This window comes from Oryx dammah, unplaced genomic scaffold (genome assembly GCF_014754425.2).
Source record: "Oryx dammah isolate SB20612 unplaced genomic scaffold, SCBI_Odam_1.1 HiC_scaffold_2, whole genome shotgun sequence".
In the NCBI taxonomy this organism is placed as follows: Eukaryota; Metazoa; Chordata; class Mammalia; order Artiodactyla; family Bovidae; genus Oryx; species Oryx dammah.
Genome location: NW_024070186.1, coordinates 97,926,517 through 97,947,895, shown reverse-complemented (window position 1 = coordinate 97,947,895; position 21,379 = coordinate 97,926,517). Strand labels below are relative to the sequence as shown.

At 37.8% G+C, this 21,379-nt stretch overlaps 1 protein-coding gene across 3 annotated transcripts in view; it reads left to right on the top strand.

Moving 5' to 3' along the window:
* Positions 1–21,379, top strand: part of GRAMD1C (GRAM domain containing 1C) — a 98,324-nt gene that overhangs the window by 38,740 nt on the left and 38,205 nt on the right. The window contains exon 1 of one of the 3 annotated variants that reach the window (XM_040224516.1): positions 17,471–17,828. The exons of the other annotated variants lie outside the window; for them this stretch is intronic. The gene's annotated coding sequence lies outside the window, so the exon portion shown is untranslated. Of the gene's footprint in view, positions 1–17,470; positions 17,829–21,379 lie in introns of those variants that run through there. 3 annotated transcript variants of the gene reach the window in all.

The window sequence follows — 21,379 nt, the reverse complement described above, 5'->3', positions numbered from 1 at the left end:
AGGTTTTGGTTACTAAGCCGTTCCTTATTTCTTGTATATGTGGATTATGCTTGTGCTCTTCAGAGGGACGTTTTGCTTCAGGGACGACTCTACCTTTCAGAAAACTGTCTGTCTCTATAGCAACATCTTCAAATGGGAAACTCCAGTAAGACACGTTTTCATTAGATTTGCTGATATAAATAATTGCATTGACAGAAATGTGTATACAGGGCTCCTAAAAACAATGTAAGTTGATATATATTTATCTATACTTGTATACATCTACATTTATTTATGTGTAGTATAAGTGTGTGATATATTTTTCTTAATACATTGAGCTCCATTTTGTATATATTTAATACAGTTGGGAAAGAGATTTCAGGTTGAAAAAAGCTTGAACACACCTCCTTTGGGCTGCCAAAAGCATGTCTTATGTGACAGACTGAGTTTTGTTTGTGTCTCTGTGTGTTTTAACATGGAACATAAACAATTGCATGTCTTTTTACACTTTATCCTAATATTAGATAATAGGAGCTGATACGGGAAATTACTGAAGGAAAGAATGTCTGTTCACCATGTTTTCCTCTGAGAATGCAAACATGTGCTTATTAACTCCTTCAGGTTTTTAATATGAATATTCTGGACCAGGTTGATGTCATACTTGATATTTTGTGTTGTGTATGTTTCTGAGAAGTTTGTTTTGCAGTTTTTCATTATTTTTTTTGTATGTTTAGATTTCTATTGCTTTAAAGAACATAACCTTCATAACCAAGGAGAAAACTGCTCAACTCATCCCAAATGCTATCCAGATTGTTACAGAGGGTGAAAAGGTGAAAAACTACCTTTGCCTTATTACATAATGTGGAGAAAATTTGCCTCATACTGATCATCAGAGTTGGGAATATAAGCAGTTCTTGCAGTTAGGAATATCTGATAGAGATACACTATATTTAATGCTAGATTTCTGTATACTTAAATACTGATTTTTGATTGACTTTAAATAACTGCTCAAATTTTTTGTAGTTTATTATTTACAGAAAAGTTTCCCTCATGTTTTTCATTTCTTAATTATAAGAGGTAGGTAGGGTAAACCTTAGTAAAACATCCTTATTATTTTTAAATACTCTAATAGTTAAATGATTGTTGTTTAGTCAATAATACCTTGACAGTTCAACTAATAAAAATGAACAGTTCTGGTGAACAGAGATTTGGTAGCATATAAGTAAGGACATAATGATTACAACCTTTTTTTAGAATGGCAATTTGCTTTAGCTGCCATCATTTTTATTATGCACCTACAATATCCATCAGTTCTTGGTATGAAGAATCTTTCTCTACTCACTTGAAAATTAATTAACAGCTCTGTATGTAACTTTAGAAGCAAAATGCTGAGAACGAAAAAGAAGGAAGGAAGGAAAAAGGAAAACATGGTAGGGGAGGAAGGAGGAAAAGGAAGGAACGAAACAGGGAAGGAAATGAAAGAGAAAAGAGGCAATAGAGCAGGGGACAGGGGAGATAAATAGATTGAATCATTATAATGACACGTTTTAATCTTGTAAAGTTTCTTTCAAATGCACTTTTCGTTTTAAACAGTCTCATTATTACAAAACACTTCCAGGTACAGTACAAAGAACTTTTCCCCTGGAAACTATTTGAGAATAAGTTGTCACTCTGAAGCCTTATCATCCCAGACATCACCCCAGATAGTCTAGCATGTATTTCTATCAAAGACATTCTCCTACCAAACCACTGCAGGACCATCAAATTCAAGAATTTAGTATTGATCATTGTCACTGCTGAGTTCTCAAACCTGTTTCAGTTTCCTCTATTATCCCAGTAATATCCTTTATAGCAAATAGACCCAGTTCAGAAATGCGTATTACATTTAGTTGTCAAGGTCTTTAATTTCTGTATTCTCAACTAATCTCTTAGTTGTTCCTTGACTTTTGTGACCTTGACACTTCTAAAGATTACATTAATGGGTAAGTTATTTGGTGGGATATCCCTCAGTTGTGTTTGTCTGGTATTTTCTTATGATTAAGTTTAAGTTTTGCAATTTTGGCAGAAATAAAGCAGAAGTTCGGAGAAGACAATGGCACCCCACTCCAGTACTCTTGCCTGGAAAATCCCATGGTTGGAGGAGTCTGGTAGGCTACAGTCCATGGGGTTGTGAAGAGTCGGACACAACTGAGCGACTTCACTTTCACTTTTCACTTTCATGCACTAAAGAAGGAAATGGCAACTCACTCCAGTGTTCTTGCCTGGAGAATCCCAGGGATGGGGGAGCCTGGTGGACTGCTGTCTGTGGGATCACACAGAGTCAGACACGACTGATGTGACTTAGCAGCAGCAGCAGCAGAAGCACAGAAGTTATTCTCTGTTCTTTACATTGCATCCTCACAGATGGTGGGGCTTCTTAAGTGGCGCTTGTGGTAAAGAACCTGCCTGCCAGTGCAGGAGACAAAAGAGGCATGGGTTGGATCCTTGGGCCAGGAAGATCCCCTGGAGTGGGAAAAGGCAACCCACTCTAGTATTCTTGCCTGGCAAATTCAATGGACAGAGGAGCCTAGTGGGCTATAGTCCATGGGCCACAATTGAGCAACTGAACACACACACACACATCTTGCTGTTAATATTCTTGATATTCACTTTGATCACTTAAATAAGATGGTGTAAATAAGACTTTACTGTAAAGTTAATCTGTTTTCCTTTGTAATTATGTTTTGTAGTAAGCTACTTTGTAAATATACAATTCCTCATCAAATTTATTCATTTATTTACTCATATCAGTGTGACCTCATAATGTCTTATTTTAGTTAATAAGTTATAATCCACTGCTATCATTATTTATTTTAATACTCAAATTGTCCCAAGTGTGGTCAGTGGGAGCCCCTCAAACTGGCTCTAGTATCCTTGTGACTGTTTTCAGCATTATTTGAGCATTTCCTTGCTTTTTAGCACAAGATGTTACAGGCTTTCCCCATCTCAGTCCTGGAATCAACCAGGGCATGAGAGCCCAGTAGTCCTGGCTCCCAGGCTCTTGAGTGCAGACTCGGTAGTTGTGGTACATGGGCTTAGTTGCCCTGTGGCATGTGGGATCTCCCCAGATCAGGGATCAAACCTGTGTCTCCTGCGTTAACAGGCAGATTCTTTACTACTCAGCCACCAGAGAAGCCCTAAAATAGACTTATTCTTAATTATATGATTAATATATCTGATGAGGAAAAATTATAAATTTCTCTATGGCAGAACAATCAAACCAAGTTAGAACTGAAACCCACATAACACTCCCCAGCACATCTCCATTTGGGATAGGCCTCTCCCAGTGTGCAGTATACATCTGTGTTACATATTAACCAGACCTCCTGGGGCAGGAGGCTAAAATCAACCTTGGAGGAGAATACACCTGTTCTTCAGACACCAGTGTTGCAATTTTAAGATTAATGTCTCTTTTTCCATCCCATACAGGGGTTCTCAGTGAGCTGAAGACTTGCTCTGTACATACACACTTGACCAAACATTTCTGATGAACTTTATAATTTAACCTGTTAATATGATGTATGATTCTTTGTCTAACTGCATCTCTAACTGCTGACTAGTGAAACAGTCCTCAGAAATTTCTGACTGTCTCTGGGTTATAATCTTCAGTTTGGCTTGAATAAATTTCTCTTTTTCTCTTGGCTTGATGGTTAATTGAATTTTTGTCCACATAGGTATATGTTGCGTTATTTGACAAAGTCATCAAACAGTTCTGAAACTAACATCTTCCTTCCATGCTAATCTCATTGCCTTTTTAGAGACAAACACTTATCAGTTTGGTATATATCTTTTCAGGGCTTTCCTGGTGGCCCAGTGGTAAAGAACCTGCCTTGCCAATGCAGGAGACTCAGGTTCAGTCCCTGGGTTGGGAAGATTCCCTGGAGAAGGAAATGGCAACCCACTCCAGTATTCTAGCCTGGGAAATCCCATGGACAGAGGAGCCTGGCAGGCTACAGTCCATGGGATAGCATATATCTTTTCATATCTTTCCTTTGTATTTACATGTATAAATGTATATATATAAGCATATATCTTTGCTTTATTTTTAAAGTAAATGCTATCCTATATTTGTTGTCCTTCAGTTCTGTTTTCTTAAAAAAAGACTTAACATTATCTCTTGGAGTCACAGGTTAGCACATATAGATCAGCCTATCTCTGTTTATTAATGTACTGTATAATATTTTGCAGAATGGATTTACTATGGTTTCCTAGACCATTAGTTCATTTCCATTGTTTTATTACAAACAGTACTGTGGTGAACAGCCTGACCATGCTTTCTTAAGCTCACGTGTGGCTCTTTCTCACATAGGTAATGGAATTTCAGGGTCAAACATTTAAATTTTCATAATGATAACAACAACTAGCATTTGCCAAATATATAATACTTGTTATACATACTGTGTATTTTTACATTTATTTTCTCTTTGGTTCTCACAGAAATTTGCTACCATAATTATTCTTATTGTGTACATGAGGAAGCTAAAGAAAAGTGACTCCAAGTCATAGAACTAAGAGGTAGAGCCAAGATATTAACCCAGGTAGTTTAATTGCAGAGATCTTGGTCCTAACTACCTCGCTATATTGATTCAGTGATCTCTTTTCCATCATCATGGGGGGAAAAACTACACTATTAAATATTTATCTTACAGTGTGCTCTATTGTATTAAGGAAAGGTTAATTGTGGTACTATTAGTTCTTTTTGTTTCTAGCATACGTTCTGTGCCCCAGCTTAGAGATATCATTATCCAGAACTCCTCCCAGATTAAGGTTCCTATTATTATTATTTTGATCTCACTGCATGGCTTCTGGGATCTCACTTCCCTGACCAGGGATTGAACCCAGGCCGTGGCTGTGAAAGCCTGGAATCCTAACCGCTAGGCCACCAGGGACCTCCCTAGGTTATTAATGAAGCAAATAGATTTTTAAAGTTGGATATCTACCAGGTCATAAAACAAGCTTTAATAAATCCAAAAGAATTGAAATAATACCAAATGTGGTCTCTAATCACAGTGAGATGAAATTAGAATTCAGTAATAGAAGGAAATTTGGGAAACTCACAAAAAAGTGGGTATTAAGCATAATATTTGTAGAAAGCCAATGAGTGAAAGAAGAAATCACAAGGAAAATTAGAAAATACTTTGAGTAAATGAAAAGAGAAACACAACATACCAAAACTTATGAGCTAAAGCAGTGCCTAAGAGGGAGATTTATAACTATAAACACCTACATTGAAAAAGAAGAGTGATCTCAAATCAATAAATTTCCACCTTAAGAAATTAGAAAAAAGAGAGGAAACTAAACACAAAGCAAATAGAAGCAAGGAAACAGTAAAGGTTAGAATAAAAATGAATGAAATAAAGAATGGAAAAATAATGTTAATTAAAAGAACCATAAATTCTTTATTTGAAAAGATCACCAAATCCTAATAAAATACTTTAAAAACTCAAAAAAAAAAAAAAAAAAAAAAAGACCACCAAAATTGACAGACCTTTAGCTAGGTTACCCAAGAAAAAAGATTAAAATTATGTTTCAGAAGTGAAAGTGGTAACATTACTACTAACCTTACAAAAATAAATGGTTTATACTATGAACAATTGTATACCAACAAATTAATTAACCAAAACGAAATGGACAGATACCTAGAAAGTCACAAACTATTGAAACTAACTCAATCAGAAATAGAAAATCTGAATAAATCTATAACTAGGAAAGAGATTGAATTAGTAATCAAAAATCTACCGACAGAGAAAAACTCAGGCCTAGATGGCTTCATTGATCAATCTGTCACATGTTACAGTAGAATTAACACCAATCTGTCACAAAACATTCCGAAAAGGAGTTCCCAACTTGCTCTATGAAGGCAGTATTATTACCGTGATACCAAAACCAGACAAAGAACATCACAGGAAAACTACAGACGAATATTTATGTTCATTGTGTCTATGAATGTAGAAACAAAAATCCTCAAGAAAATATTAGCAAGCCAAAATCAGCAATATAAAAAGATTATATATCATGATTTATACAAAGGTTGGTCAACACATGAACATCAATCAATGTAATACACTATTAGTAGAATAAAGGACAAAAAACATGATCATGTCAATCAGTACAGCAAAAATTTTTGACAAAATACAACATCCTTTCATGATTAAAAAACAAAACAAACCAAAACAAGCTAGGGCTAGCAAGGAATTTCATTAGTTGGATAAAGTTCATAGCCACATATTTACTGGTAAAAGACTAATGATTCCCCTTTAAGGTCAGGAATAAGACAAAGGATGTCCTTTCTTGCCACTTCTATCCAACATTGTATTGAAGGTTCTAGCCAGGAAAATTAGACAATGAAAAAAAAGTAAAAGACATCTGCTTTAAAAATGAAGAAATAAAACAATCTCCATTGACAGATGACATGTTTTTGTATATATATAATCCCAAGAAAACCAATAAAAATGTGCTAGAACCAATAAATACAGCAATTGTTGGAAGAAATTAAAGGCAACTTAAGTAAAAGAAAAGAATCTCATGCTCATGGATTAGATAACTTAATATTGCTAGGATGACAATACTCCACAAGTTAATTTGCAGATTTAATACAATCCCTATCGGAATCCCAACTGGCATTTTTATAGAAATTGACAAGTGGATCCTAAAATTCACATGGAAATGTAAGTTACCCAGAATAGCAAAAACAATCTTGAAAAAGAAGAACAAAGTTGGATGAGTTAGTCTGTTAGGTCTGCCATGACAAAATGCTGTCAACTGAACAGCTTAAACAACAGAAATTTATTTTCTTAGAGTTTTGGAACCCAAAGGCCCCCATCTCCAAATACCATTACATTGGGAGTTGGGGCTTCAACATATGGATTGTAGGTGGACACAGTTCAGACTAGAGCAACCTCATTTAACTTTAATTTTCCCCTTAAAATCTCTATATCCAAGTATAGCCATATTGGGGGTTAGAGTTTCAACATGTGAATTTGGGGGAATACAATTAGGTTCTTAACACTAGAAGACTTATGCTTCTTGATTTCAATGTTTACTACAAACCAGTAATCAAGGCAGTATACCTACTGGCAAAAGTCTAGACATGCAGATCAATGGCATAGAAATGAGAATCTAGAAATCTTAAAATTATCAATCATAAATTGATCTTTGACAAGGGTGCCAAAACAGTTCGGTGAGGAAAGAATAGTGCTGGATTCACCAAATGGTTTGCTGTTGTAATAACTAGATATCAACATGCGAAAGGGTGAATTTTAACCCCTATGTCATATCATATACAAAAATTAACCCAAAATGGATCATAGGCTTAAATGCAGGTCTAAAAGTATAAAGTTATCAGAAGAAACTCTAGGTGTAAATACTCATGACCTTTGGGTTAGACAAGGGTTTCTTAGCTATGATATCGAAAGCTCAAGTGATGGGACTTTCCTGGTGGTCTAGTGGTGAAGGCTCCGCGCTTCCAATGCAGAGGGCATGGGTTTGATCCCTGGTCAGGGAGCTAAGATCCCACATGCTGCATGGCCAAAAAGCTCAAGTGACAATAGAAAAAAATAGATAAATTCAATTTCATCAAAATTAAAAGCTTTTGTGTTTGATGGGTCCCATCATGAAAGGGAAAAGACAACTAACTCATAGATTGGGAGAAAAAATGTGCAAGTTATATATCTGAGGAGGTATTTGTATCCAGAATACATGAAGAACTCTTACAACTCAACAGGAAAAAGACAAATAGCCAAGTGAAAAATGGGCAAAGATTTTGAGTAGTAATTTCTCCAAAGAACATATGCAGATGACCAAGTACATGCAAAGATGCTTAGGGTCATTAGCTTTTAGAGAAACATACATCAAAACTACAATGAGATATACCACTTCACACCCACTGGGATGGCTAAAATAAAAAGACAGACATTAACAATGTTGAACACGTGGTTAAACTGGAGCCCTCATGCATTGCTGGTGGCATTGTAAAACTTTGAAATGTTTGAAAAACAGTTTGGCAGTTCCTCAAAACGTTGAATATAGAGCTACCATATGACCCAGCAATTCCATTTCTGTGTTAGTGCAAGAAAATTGAAAGCATATGGTTCACACAAAAACTTGCAATCAAATATTCATAGCATTATTCATAGTGGCCAAAAAATGGAAATATCAACAGAGGAAAGTATGCATAAAAATATACAATATTTTGTATATACAATGAATAGAATACATTCTGTTCATACAATGGAATATTATTTAGCAATAAAAAGGAGTGAAGTATGGATACATGGTACAACATGGTAAACCTTGAAACATTATGCTATCTGAACGAAGCCAGTCCTAAATGAACACATATTGTATGATTCTATTTTTTTTTTATGTGCAAGATGTTCACCATAGCATTGTTTATATAACAAAGAGCCAATAACAGGGTAAAGACTGTATTATTACACAATTATCTGAACTAATTATTTGTAGTCTGAAATATATGCAAAGTGAAAGTGAAAGTGAAGTCACTCGGTCGTGTCCTACTCTTTGCGACCCCGAGGACTATAGCCTACCAGGCTCCTCTGTCCATGAGATTCTCCAGGCAAGAATACTGGAGTGGGTTGCCATTTCCTTCTCCAGGGGATCTTCCCAACCCAGGGATTGAACCCAGGTCTCCTGCATTGGAGTCAGACGCTTTAACCTCTGAGCCAAAGTATTTCATGATTTTATAGTACAGGGAAATAACAGCCATTATCTTTTAATAACTTTAAATGGAGTATATAACCTATAATAATATTGAATCACTATGTTGTACACCTGAAACTAATATGTTGGGTAGCCTGAAAAGTTCATTTGAGTTTTTCCACAAGCTGCTGCTGCTGCTGCTGCTGCTAAGTCGCTTCAGTCATGTCTGACTCTGTGCGACCCCATAGATGGCAGCCCACCAGGCTCCTCTGTCTCCAGGCAAGAACACTGGAGTGGGTTGCCATTTCCTTCTCCTGTATAATTCTATTTTAATTAAATGTCCAGAACAGGCGAATTCATAGAAGTTGAAAATAAATTTGTTTCTAGGGAGAGGAAGGAATGTGGAGTGACTGCTAATGAATTTGGATATCTTTTCAGGTTGATGAAAATATTCTAAAGTTAGTAGTGATAGCTGTACAACTCAGGATATGCTAAACACTACTGATATATATGCTTTTAGAAAAGTGAATGTAATGCTATGTGAATTATAGCTCAGTAGAACTATTATTTTTTATTTTTTTGACAGATATTTATTTCTCTATAGCCATTATTTTGCAATAACATTAAAAATATTTTATTTTATATTGGAGTATATTTGATTTGCAATGTTGTGTTAGTTTTGGGTATACTGCAAAGTGGTTTAGTTATACATATACGTATATCTCGGCTTCTCTGGTGATTCAGATGGTAAAGATACTGCCTGCAGTGTGGGAGACCTGGTTTCGATCCCTGGGTTGGGAAGATCCCCTGGAAGAGGGCATGGCAACCTACTCCAGTATTCTGGCCTGGAGAATCCCCATTGTCAAGGTGCCTGGCAGGCTACACAGTCCATGGGGGTTGCAAAGAGTTGGACAGGACTGAGTGACTAAGCACAGTGCAGCACGTGGATATATTTGTTCTTTTTCAACTTCTTTTCCATATAGGCTATTACAGAGTGTTGAGTAGAGTTCCTTGTGCTATATAGCATGTCTTTGTTGGTTATCTATTTTATATATAGCAATGTATATCTGTTAATCACAAATTTCTAATTTATCCCCCCTGTGCCACCTTTCCCCTTTGTTAAACATGTTTGTTTTCTAAACCTGTGCATCTGTTTCTGTTTGTGAGTTCATTTGTATCATTTCTGTAGACCCCACATATAAGTGATATCATGTGATATTTGTCTTTGACTTCACTTAGTGTGATAATCTCTAGGTCCATCCATATTGCTGCAAAGGGCATTATTTCATTCTTTTTTATGCCTGAGTAACATTCCATTTATGTATGCATCACATCTTCTTTATCCATTCATCTGTTGATGGACACTTAGGTTGCTTCCGTATCTTAGCTATTGTAAATAGTGCTGCAGTGAACATTGGGGTGCATGTATATTTTCGAATTATGGTTTTCTCTGGATATATGCCCAGGAGTGGAATTGCTGGATCATATGGTAGCTCTATTTTTAGTTTTTTTAAGGAACCTCCATAATGTATGCTTTTAGAAAAGTGAATTTTATGATATGTAAATTATAGCTCAGTAAAGCTGTTATTTAAAAATATATATATGGCTTGAAGGAAAAGTAGAGATTTCCAGATTATAAGAAAGGCTCCTTCTTTGCAGCAGGAGTTTAAACACCACTGTCAGAAACCTTACCTCCCCTCCTCCCCACCACCCAGCTAAGCCCCTCACTAGAGTGCTCTTAGGATTGAATAGCTTTTGATTTTTCAGGCAGCTGCTGAGGTCTGGGTCTTTCAAACAGTGCTCTGCTTGAATGCTCTCTCTTTTCCTGAATGCTGGGGGACTCAAAGTGACCTGGAAGTCAGGAGATGGAGAGAGAGGAGAGAAGTGGGTAGTGGTGGCGGTAGGGGATCTTGTCAAGCCCAGACCCTCCCCCCTTCTTAAAGGAAAAGACAAGATGGGCAGGGCAGCCTCAAGGTCAACCTCCTCCCACCCCCTTAAGTCTGTATTGTCATTTGGGTGTCCAGTCTCCCTGGAGCCCCATGCCCATGCTTCTACCTGGGAGATGCTTAGGGTGGTGGGCCCAAGGATGCTGGGTCCAGTGGTGCAAGGCAACCACCTGGGGAGAGCACCAAGTGACTGCAGTAAGCCCTAAGCACTAGCAACTCCACTCTGCCCTTCCAGGTCCTGCTGCTGGAAGGCCTCACCTCACCTCCTGGGCTGCTCTTACTGGCAGGGGCTGAAAACTCCAGTATTGCCCTAGGGACATATTGTGATTAACCCTGCCCCACAAATACCAAGTGTTTTCCGAGTGCATTCCCTTATTCTAACGAGGAGCCTCAGACTGCTACTGCAGTTTGTGTTTGTTATACCCTGGATCTGAGCGTCCTCTCCAAATCACTTTTGCACTTATTACATGCAAGTGAGTTGGGATGCATCCTCACAAAAACAAATACTTCCAGGGAAATGATAAAGTTTAGGTTTACAGAAGAGCTAGAAGAAACTGAGATCTGAAATTTAATGATCAAAGGGGAAAAAAAAAAGCTCTTTGAAGTTGGTGAAAGAGAGGGACTTGCAGAATACTTCTGAGGCCATCATAGCCAAGTAACATTTTTCTGTAGGCTGCAAGTAAAAGCAAACCCTTTTTGAAAACTTCCTGATGTCGCCTGTGTTTTTGATGTGTGCATGAGGAGTATCACCATCTTTACTGTAGTTATACCTTTCAAATCTTTGCATTGCTTGGTTATCTTTAACATTGAACATGCAACTCTGTTTCAAGTGGACAGTATACTCTTGTTTAAAATGATTTTTTTGGCAGCTATATACCACATGGCTTATGGGATCTTAGTTCCCCAACCAGCAATTGAACTCGTACCCGCAGCAGTGAAAGCACAGAGTCCTAACCACTAGACCACCAGGAAATATCCCTATACTCTCATTTTAATAAAGAGAATGCTTACTGTTTCTGGTCTATACTATGACAAAAATCAGTGTTTATACTGGTATGTTAAATACTATACACAACTTAATGAAAGTTGAAGGTGAGACCTCAGTTTTAAAGCTGTCCTAATTGGAATTTTAAACACTGTAGAATTCACTGAGAGAAGGAATTAGAAAACAGAATAGCTACTCTTCCTGTACTCTCTTAGTGATCTTTGAAGAACAGTCCTTTTTAACTTATTAATATCTATAACAATAATAGTAACTCCCACTTAGGAAGTATTAGGTGCCAGGCATAGGGCTAGGTCAGAGAAGGCAATGGTAGCCCACTGCAGTACCCTTGCCTGGAAAATCCCATGGATGGAGGAGCCTGGTAGGCTGCAGTCCATGGAGCTGCTAAGAGTCAGGCACAACTGAGCAACTTCACTTTCACTTTTCACTTTCATGCATTGGAGAAGGAAATGGTAACCCACTCCAGGGTTCTTGCCTGGAGAATCCCAGGGACAGAGGAGCCTAGTGGGCTGCCATCTATGGGGTCGTGCAGTGTTGGACACGACTGAGGCGACTTAGCAGCAGCAGCAGCAGCATAGGGCCAGGTGCTTGATGTAGTCTTAGTGTTGTCCATAATTTTATGAGCCATAATTATCTTCTAGTTTTTTAAAGTGATAAGCCACATTGGTTAGATTCGTTGATCTTTTGTAATCCTGTATTTAAAAAGAGAAGGTAAAAACCAAAATCCATTAATTATATAGCCTAACTACAAAATTATAGAGAAAACACAAGTAATTTGAATAATAAATTTTGGGTATATTCAAACTATTTTTGGATAGTTTAAGTTCAGAATATTATAATCATATTCACTTGTAATTCAGGAATTTGAGAGTGAAATAAGTGATATTTTTGCTTACTTTTGCCTAAGAAAGTCTTAAAGCATATAAATCTATATAAAAGATTACTCCATTAGGATTGATTAAGACAACAGGATGATTTTAAATTTCTCTGTGTGTGTGTATGTCATGTATGTATGTATTTAAATTTCTCCAGTAAGATAAATCTACAAGAGGGGAAAAAAGCCTGAGGAAGATATGGTGCCTTTGAGAAAGAATGCTTTTAAAAGTACATTTTTTCCCCATTCATACAGTTTCTCTGATGCGTTCCTTCAGAAAAGGCAGTTTATTTCAGATATTTGACTTTGTTTACTTACTGTAAGTCTCCAATTTTAGACATGTGTCTAAAGTGTCACCATGTCATTCATGCTGTAATTGATAGCGTTTCAGCTTCATTCACAACCTTTGAGTTTAGCACCTTCTTGAAGAACAGACATTGAGTGGTTGGGATTTGTGGGGCCAGAAGACAGTGACAGCTCCCTTCTGGGATACAAACAATTAGTGTTTTCTATATTTTTTAGAGAACCTTAGCCTTCCCCCGACTCTAGTCCTCACTATTTGGTTGAGGTTAAGCTGCTCCCCATTCCATGTTTTGTGTCAGAGCCAGACCACCAAATCTAAAATTTTATTTAGAGACATTATGATCTGGCCCCAGCCCACCACAACATCATTGCTATTTTTATGTTTCTAGTGATATTATCATATTGTTAGATTTAGGATTACTGATACTATTAATATAGGCAGGATGTGTACAGAAATCAAACTGTTCTTTTTGCACTGTTTTTCCTCTGAGAGACATAAAAGTGATGTTTCTTGCCAGTGCATGGGGCTATTGGGAAGCTCACTCTCCATGGAAATTTAAGAGTACATACTGAGATTGAGATTATTGGTTATCATTAACCTCAGATATGTAGATGACACCACACTTACAGGAAATGAAAAAGAACTAAACAGCCTCTTGATGAAAGTGAAAGAGGAGAGTGAAAAAGTTGGCTTAAAACTCAACATTCAGAAAACTAAGATCGTGGTATCTGGTTCCATCACTTCATGGCAAATAGATGGGGTAACAATAGAAACAGTGACAGACTTTATTTTCTTGGGCTTCAAAATCACTGCAGGTGGTGACTGCAGCCATGAAGTTAAAAGACACTTGCTCCTTGCAAGAAAAGTTATGCCCAACCTAGATAGCATATTGAAAAGCAGAGACATTACTTTGCCAACAAAGGTCCATCTATTCAAAGCTTTGGTTTTTCTAGTAGTCATGTATAGGTGTGAGAGTTGGACTATAAGGAAAGCTGAGTACTGAAGAATTGATGCTTTTGAACTGTGGTGTTGGAGAAGACTCTTGAGAGTCTCTTGGACTGCAAGGAGATCAAACCAGTCCATCCTAAGGAAGGCAGTCCTGAATATTCATTGGAAGGACTGATGTTGAAGCTGAAATTCCAATAATTTGGCCACCTGATGCGAAGAACTGACTCATTGGAAAAGACCTTGATGATGGGAAAGATTGAAGGCAGGAGGAGAAGGGGACAACAGAGGATGAGTTGGTTGGCTGGCATCACTGACTCTGTGGACATGAGTTTGAGTAAGCTCTGGGAGTTGGTAATGGACAGGGAAGCCTGGTGTGCTGCAGTCCATGGGGTCGCAAAGAGTCGGACACGACTGAGTGACTGAACTGAACTGAACTAAGACTGAGTGTTTAAATCCAGGGCCTAATAGAGCAGAAATCTGCACTCATTTTAAGTTCTAAGACTTGAGACAGAATGGCTTTCAGGTTTATTCCCAAAGGCCAAAAGGAGGAGGAGGCATATGTCAGAATTAGAGATGAAGTGATGAGGATAGGTTTTCAATGTATGTCGACCCACCCTCTCCCAATTTTGATACAAGTCACTCCAACTTCTACTTGGGGAATCTAATTGAAAGATGATGGTTGGGGGGAAAGTGGTTTAAAACAGTTGATTGAAGGCTTCCCTGAAGATTCAGTGGTAAAGAATCCATCTGCCATTGCAGGAGACATGGGTTTGATCCCTGATCTGGGAAGATCCCACATGCCACAGAACATCTAAGACTGTGCGCCACAACTATTGAGCCTATTGGTCTAGAGACTGGGAGCCACAACTAGTGAAGCCCAGATGATGCAACTACTGAAGCTCGCACACCCTAGAGCCTGTGCTCCACAACAAGAGTGAGTGAGCGAGTGAAGTCACTCAGTCGTGTCCGACTCTTTGTGACCCCATGGACTGTAGCCTACCAGGCTCCTCTGTCCATGGGATTTTCCAGGCAATAGTACTGGAGTGGATTGCCGTTTCCTTCTCCAGGGGATCTTCCCGACCAAGAGATCAAACCCGGGTCTCCCACATTGTAGACAGACGCTTTACCGTCTGAGCCACCAGGGAAGTCCAGGAGAAGCCACAGCAATTAGAAGCCTGTGGACTGCACCAAGAGTAGCCCCTGCTTGCAGAAACTAGAGAAAGCCTGAGCAGCAGTGAAGACCCAGCACAGCCAAAAATGGAAAAAATTATTTAAAAAAAAACACAGAAACAGTTGATTACTTATGTTAATATCTATAAAGGAAAAATGTGTTGATCTGAAGGGGACTTGGCTAGACTTAGGCCTAGGATTTAGGACTTAGGCCAGAAAAGCAAAATCACAGAGGTAGACTTTGACCACTGGAGGAGTGAACAGAGATGAGACAGAGCTGACTTATCAGGCTTCACCAGCATCGCAGGTAGTTTTTCCCTTAAAAGTTGGCTACCTTTGTTCTGACTTCATGCTTATGCAGACTTCTGATTACTAATCTGACTTCCAAGGTATTCAGGCACCTGGATGGTAAGGATGAACGCCTTCTGAAGTCTAGAAAAAGACTGTTCTGAGCATTAGTGGATTTACTATGGAGCGTGCGTGTGCAGCTTGTGAGTGTAGCTGGTTTGAGTCAGATGCTCTGAGTGCCTCTCTAGGAAGTCAACAGTGCTGAGGCCATTCTCCAAATAGTGGTTAACTGATCAAGTTAGTGTCATCTTTGAGAAGAGTGCCATCCAGCTTCCTCTTGCAGACTCTTCAGCCTTATCAAACCTCTTATTCCTCCTTATGCCCCTCTCCAATGATTCTTCCTTTTGAAATTACTTGGAAATCTAGAAGTTTTCCAGTAGTGTTAGAAATCTAATAAGAGCAGTATTCAAACCTACCAGGAAAAAAAATGCAAATTGCTAAGTATTTTAGTCACATAGTCTATATAGTAACCTGGCAGTGTGGAAGTATTTGACTATTTTTCCTTCTTTTTTACCTTTCTGGTTGGCAGAACTCCTCCATCTATCTTCCCTTGGTCAGTGAAGTATACCTCCTCCTGACCAGCCACCCAAGCCAGAAACCTGGTGCATCTTTGTTTTCTTACCTCTTCTTTGCCAATGTGTCATGTCAGTCATCAAGACCCTCATCATTTCTAGCTTGAACCATTACAGTAGTCTCCTAAAGATCTCTTTAAACACTCTAATCTGTCCTTCAGGTTGTTATCAAAGAAGCTGTCATCTTAAAAGTATATCTTTAAAAAACACACATCTGCAGTTATTGCTTTTCTATGTGTAAACTGGTAGGTTCCCTTTTATATTTAACATGGAATATAGGCTCTTCATACCTGGCTGCGTCCCCCTCCCCTAGAGACTCTGTCCTTCTTCCTCTCTGTGTTACCCTCTCCCTGCCCTCTCCAGTTATGGTCAGCTGGCTTGCCAGATTGCTTCATTCCTCTGCACACTTGAATTTGACATACATAAGCTTGTCTTTCTTGATATTTCAGCAGCATTTCACACCATGGTGTAGTCCCTCTATTTTGAAATACCTTTTCCCCTTGATTTCCATGTCATTCTTTCTGAACTTTCTTCTGCCTCTCTTGAATTTCTATCCTTTTCTTCTGGGTACTCCTCTTCCACTCAGCCTTTGTATGTCGGACTTTCTTCAGGTCCAGGCTTAGGTTCTGTTTTCCCTCTTAAACCTGCTGAGCTCTGCTCTGTATCCAGTCATTTACTATAAGGGATTTTTATACTTGGCAAAAGTATATAAAGATCACTTACAGTACAGTTAATGTATGTTTTTTTCATAGCTCTTTGGTTACCATGGTAGAGTAAAGATACTTATCTGTGGTTTGGGTCAATGAGAACTGCCATAATATGTCAAGAGCACCGGTTTTTGGGGAGTGGAAGCCCACCCCATAATGAGCTCTCTTCAGTTTGACCAAATAGTATCTTCCAGTGTCACTTTGGTCCCTTATTCTGCTGTTGTATAAAATGATTAGATTTTAGCAACCCTACCTCATCACCAAGAGGTTAATCCTTGCAGTTCATCAAGTAGCCTTTGATTTGTCACACTCTTTACTAAACTAGCTGGAACAGCTAGGTAGAAATTAGGGCAAGATTTGGTCTTTCATCTAGATAAAAAATTTTCTTCTGGGTTATAAATTAGAACTGGTAGTTGAGACTCTGCATAGTGTTTACTGTAGTTGAGGTCCCTGTCAGGAAATTATTCTGAATAAAGTTAAAAATATTTCTAAAGGAAAGAATTACTGAATAATCAAGATGTAAATGTCTGAGCGATGAAAAATGTGCTGACTGCTTCTTGGAATTGCTCCACCCGAAAAGCTCGTTCCTGACATTCCCTTTACAATACTCAAGAAATGAAATCCTGGATAGTTGTAAAGGGTTAATGCAGGAGTGTCATGGGGATGTGACTTAGCACTGAAGAAGTGATGACATTGCCAGGATTGAATAGGAGGCATCAGGATGGAGAAGAAAATTTAACCCTTAATATATCGAATATTTAACTTTAACAAAAAGATTAAGATATTATTGCAATAGGCATTTTACATAATGGAGCATAAGCAAGATATTTTCACTTGCATTTTATTGTTTCTAATCGATGTGTAGAACAGAAGAAATTGGGACCTGTCCCTTTAATAAAGCCTTGTTTACCTACCCTCTTCCAGTAGGCGTGGCTTGGGAACCTGTAGAGTGAGGTGTAACTTCCAGTTCTGCATTCTGACCGGCAGCCTGGAAAAGAGCGCTGGTGCTGCAAACCAGGAAGTAACAAATAATGTGCTTTAAATTATAGTAGAGCTTGTCTTTTATAAGGAAAATCCATAACAAAACTAGAAGATTAAAGCAGTGATTTTACATAGTTGTCATTAAATGTTTGGAACTCTACTGTAGAGAAACCTTGCAGTGTACTTAGAATACAAAGCTTTCAGGGCTAGAAATTGATCTGACTTTTGAGCCTTATCTGATTACTGCTTGATTCGTCTCAGCAGACTGAAAGGGGAGCCTTCCTCCCCATTGTTCCCAGGTAGGTGGTCAACCTTTGTTTAAGATTTAAATTTTCTTTAAGGTTACTTAACCCAGGTTCTGCTGCTGATTATTGAAAGAATTATGAATATCAGTCTGGGTATATGTTTTAGTGTTTGAATTTCAACATGGCTGTAAATAATCATTTTTGTGACTTTGTGCCAACTTTGTAGAATAAGTCATTTTTAACAAATTAGCAAATCTATAAGTGGCAAATTAAATGAGTTCTATTTTGTCTTCTCTTAACTTTATATACTTGTATTGAATTAATAGATTAAAATATATTGAAGTTACTCTATTAACTTCCTGTAGTATCTGATAATGTATTTAAAACATTTATATATGTAGTCAAATAAAATTATATTTTTATTGTTACTATTTTACTCATAAGTTTCATTTCTTTCACACTTAGGAAGCTGTCAGAGTGTATAGCTCATTGTTTATCTACTTGTTTTAGTTTGTTTTTGGAATATTTTGATACTTATTATTTCCTGAAGAGTTTTTATAAAAGCTTAATCTTCCATAAGTATATTGAAATATTGCTTGTTTCTCTTTATAAAGTTAACCATGCATTTATGATATTGAAAGTGTTTCAAAGATAACATCTTTGGAATATATCAGTTATACTTGTCAGAGCTAATTATCAGTATTAGCTAACTGCTATTGTAAAAAAAAAAAAAAGAGCTATTCACAAATGGTTCTTCTGGAGTGAGAGTCAGACAGGTTGGGGAACCTTTAGGATCAAGCACAGTTGTTTCTTAACTTTCTCTACCACTAGTGATCCTTATTATTTTTATTCTATGGACACTATGCTTCAAAAGACTTTTTATCCACCAATTAAGTAATGTATATTAAATAATAAAATGTTAGAACCTTATTGTTTACTGTTTATTAGACGTTCATTATTTCCAATGAGAGTTTCTTATCAGCCTGAGATAACCACTCTAGGTTAATAGAATTCAGCCCCAAACAAAGTAACCTGACATTTTACCCAGCTTGAATAACTTTATTGTTGGTAACTGTTTGGATATTTTTGACTTTTTGAAATAATATCTGAAGTTTCAACAGCTACTCTTATGAAATGCTAGTCATCTGGGAACTAGCAGTCTAAAGTGCAGAAATTTTGTTCTTAATGTCTTTGAGTTTCCATGAAATGATGAAGGTCATCTAGTGTAACATAACAAACAAAGATACCAAAGCTACTAGACAGAGCGGATAAACAGAGAGAGGAAAAAAAAAAGGAAATGTGGTATTTGTTGTCCGGAATAGCTGGGAAGAATTCAAGATATCTGTATGTTTTGGCCTTGTAAAATCTCTATATTTATCCCTACTACTTCCTCACTTAATATTTTTACTCCAAGTAGTTTGATACAGTGTTTGCTGACTTCAGAACAAATATTGTTTGTGTTTTTCATGTATTTATTCTATATTTTTATGTAGACTTCCACTTCCTAAGTTTTTAATTTCTCCATTTCCTCTATTTGTTGTATTCCTTCAGCTCAGCTGAAGACCCTTCTATAATGTGAAGCCTTTTCTGATCATCCTAAACCACGCTAATGTTCCTTTCCTTTATACTTCTATATCGTGTTGATTCCATCAGTTCTTTAATACGTAATGGTATAGTTTGTCCTATTTAACTTTTACGTAAAAGTTTCCCATGTTTTTTCAACTATGTTATAATAAGTTGTTAGGCAACAAGTAGAATATCATTTTTATCCTTTTTAGTATCCAGTGGAGTAATACACATTTGGTGTGCTTTAGTCGCTAACTTGTGTCTGACTCTTTTGTGACCCCATGGACTGTAGCCCACCAGGCTCCTCTGATCATGGAATTTTTCAGGCAAGATTACTGGAGTGGGTTGCCATTTCCTTCTCCAGAGGATCTTCCCCAACCCGGAGATCAAATCTGCATCTCCCACATTGCAGGCAGATTCTTTACCACTGAGCCACCTGGGTTGTCCTATACATTTGGTAGGTTCTAAATAAATATCTGTTGAATGAATGAGAGAAGTAAAGAATCTTGCCAGCAATTGCTTCATGTAATGCTGCCTCCCTCTACCTTGCTTAATTATGTAATTAACCATCTATAATGTTTCTAAAAATCAGACCATTGATTTTCATACTATTTTTGTTTTCCTTTGTAATACATGAGTTTTTTATATTAGATTATTTAACCCTGATGGACTTAACAGAAAGAGAAGATATTAAGAAGAGGTGACAAGGATACACAGAAGAACTGTACAAAAAAGGTCATAATGACCCAGATAACCATGATGGTGTGGTCACTCACTAGAACCAGACATCCTAGAGTATGATGTCAAGTGGGCCTTAGGAAGCATTACTAAGAACAAAGCTGGTGGAGGTGATGGAATTCCAGCTGAGCTATTTCAAATCCTAAAAGATGATGTTGTGAAAGTGCTGCACTCAATATCCCAGCAACTTAGGAAAACTCAGCAGTGGCCACAGGACTGGGAAAAATCAGTTTTCATTCCAATCCCAAAGAAAGGCAATGCCAAAGAATTTCAAATTACCACACAATTCTGTTCATTTCACATACTAACAAGGTAATGCTCAAAATCCTTCAACCTAGGCTTCAACAATATGTGAACTGAGAACTTCCAGATGTCCAAGCTGGATTTAGAAAAGGCAGAGGAACCAGAGATCAATTGCCAGCATCTGTTGTATCATAGAAAAAGCAAGGGAATTCCAGAAAAACATCTGCTTCTTTGCACTAAAGACCGACGTGTGGATCACAACAAACTGTGGAAAATTCTTAAAGAGATCACCTTACTCGCCTCCTGACAAACCTGTATGCAGGTCAAGAAGCAACAGTTAGAACCAGACGTGGAACAATGGACTGGTTGCAAATTGGGAAAGGAGTACGTCAAGGCTGTATACTGTCACCCTCCTTATTTAACTTACATGCAGAGTGCATCAGGGAAAATGACGGACTAGATGAAGCACAGGCTTGAATTAAGGTTGCCGGGAGAAATATCAATAACCTCAGATACACAGATGACACCACTCTAATGGCAGAAAGCAAAGAACTAAAGAGCCTCATGATGAAGGTGAAAGACGAGAGTGAAAAGCTGGCTTAAAACTCAACATTCAAAAAACGATCATGCCATCTAGTCTCATCACTTCATGGCAAATAGATGGGGAGACAGTGACAGACTTTATTTTCTTGGGCTCCAAAATCACTTCGAATGGTGATTGCAGCCATGAAATTAAAGACATTTAGGGGAGCCTGGTGGGCTGCCGTCTATGGGGTTGCACAGAGTTGGACACGACTGAAGCGACTTAGTAGCAGCAGCAGCAGCAGCAGCTTCTTGGAAGAAAACCTATGATGAACCTAGATAGGGTATTAAAGGAGAGGTCACTTTGCCGACAAAGGTCTGTCTAATCAAAGCTATGGTTTTTCCAGTAGTCATGTATGGATATGAGAGTTGGACCATAAAAAAGGCTGAGCACTGAAGAATTGATGCTTTTGAACTGTAGTGTTGGAGAAGACTCTTGAGAGTCCCTTGGACTGCAAGGAGATCAAACCAGTCAA